Source organism: Glycine max, chromosome 3 (assembly GCF_000004515.6).
Source record: "Glycine max cultivar Williams 82 chromosome 3, Glycine_max_v4.0, whole genome shotgun sequence".
Taxonomy (NCBI): Eukaryota; Viridiplantae; Streptophyta; class Magnoliopsida; order Fabales; family Fabaceae; genus Glycine; species Glycine max.
Genome location: NC_016090.4, coordinates 8,905,368 through 8,907,095, shown reverse-complemented (window position 1 = coordinate 8,907,095; position 1,728 = coordinate 8,905,368). Strand labels below are relative to the sequence as shown.

The 1,728-nt window shown below is 36.5% G+C and overlaps 1 non-coding gene across 1 annotated transcript; it reads right to left on the bottom strand.

Moving 5' to 3' along the window:
* Positions 1-94, bottom strand: LOC113001315 (small nucleolar RNA snoR126). The gene has a single exon (XR_003266634.1). It is a non-coding gene; the product is annotated as a small nucleolar RNA snoR126 (small nucleolar RNA).
* Between the last annotated feature and the right edge of the window lie 1,634 nt (positions 95-1,728).

The following is a 1,728-nucleotide window of genomic DNA, read 5'->3' as shown; positions in this document are numbered from 1 at the left end:
GAGGCTCAGACACGCACAAACATTGTCATCACAGACCAAACAACTTGCTTTGGTCCTTATCAGGATCGAGGAATGTTCTCAGTCATCACAGCCCTTGCTCATATTAAAAAGAACAATAGAAGAACCCAAATTAAAAAATGTGGCGTCTCCTCTCTCTCTCCTCATATGGTGGTGAGCTTCTTCTAGACTCATCTTCTCCTTGAAGTGGCGTCTCCTCTCTCTCTCTTCCTTCTCCATTCCACTGCCATTCATCTTCCAAGAAGCAAATGAATCCATTAATGAAGAAGATCCTAGGCCTACAAGCTCCAATGGAGCTTACATCACAAACATTACTACAATTTTTAGATTTAACATCGCAAGGTTAACATCGGTTATTCATAAAGCCGATGTTAACAAAAGCTCAATGGCATTTTTGAAAATAAGTAGAGTTAAACCGATGTTAACTACTTGAGATAAATAACTGATGTTAATCTCAAGTAGTTAACATCGGTTTTTGAAAAACCGATGTTAACGAGTTGATGTTAACATTGGTTATCTAAATAACCGATGTTACCTATTTGATGTTAACATCGGTTTAAAGAAAACCGATGTTAACTAGTTGAGTTTAACATCAGTTATCTTTAAAAAACCAATGTTGTTATGTTTATAAATTAAAAACCTGAAACTGCACACCCCCCGCGCTTGAACCCTATTGTTCTTCTTCTTTCTCCTTTCGCCTAATTTCGTCTTTGCCGCAAACTGCCCTGCCCTGCCATCACTGTAAGCACATTGTGGAGTTCGTCTTTGCTGAGTTCGTCTCTGCCACTTATCGATTGAGGTACGTCCTTTCATTTTAACATTTGGTCATTTTCGCAGCTCGAAGAAAACTGGGAAAAGAAAGAGTCCCGGAAAGGGTGGGAATTGATTTTCGAAATCCATTGGGCTGGCTTTGAGACTCCCAGGGAAGCCATCGAAGGTATGTCTCTGTTCTCTCTTAATGATGAAAATCCATTGTTCAGTGGTCTGTCTCTATTCTTAAGTTTAGAAATCATAGTTATACTAACTAATATGATTGATATTTGACTAAGTTGAGACTAGTCAATATGATTATTTTTCCAAACAATAGCTTTTGTTACCCATTTGTGTTACTGTGAATTTGGAGATTTAAATTAGACTAAGACGATACTAAGTCATTATAGTTAATTTTGTTTCAAAACCAGTTAGTTTTTCTTACCCATTCGTGTTACTATGATAATGTTTCAAAAATATAGTCATTCATTGCTCCTATCTATTAGACACTTAGTTTCAGTTTTAGTTGTTTGATTTTGGCTTTGGTCTAAAAGCTTAAGTTTCAAGTATCTTCCAACCATTATTTTGTGTGAAGACTCGGTGCCATTGATGCTAGAAGCCAAAGACACTAATTGTTTGTCTTGCTGCTCCCAGTTCAGGTACTCTAGCTTTTGCTGTCTAATTAGTTCATGTTCTTCATTCAATAACCTTGTTGGCCTTAATTTTCTGATATAAGCTTATGCAGCTAATAACCCTTTATTGTTGCAACAACCTATTGTCTCCATGTATGATAGTTTTCATATGTGTTTGTTTGTAGTTGGCACACGTTTTGATGCATGCTTAGATCAATCCAAAAATATTGTGACATTGGATTCAACTAGCGTTTGAGACTTGTTAATACTAAAACATACACACCCTTCCTCGTCTAATTTTAGGTTTGGGATGTAATAGATAAGATAC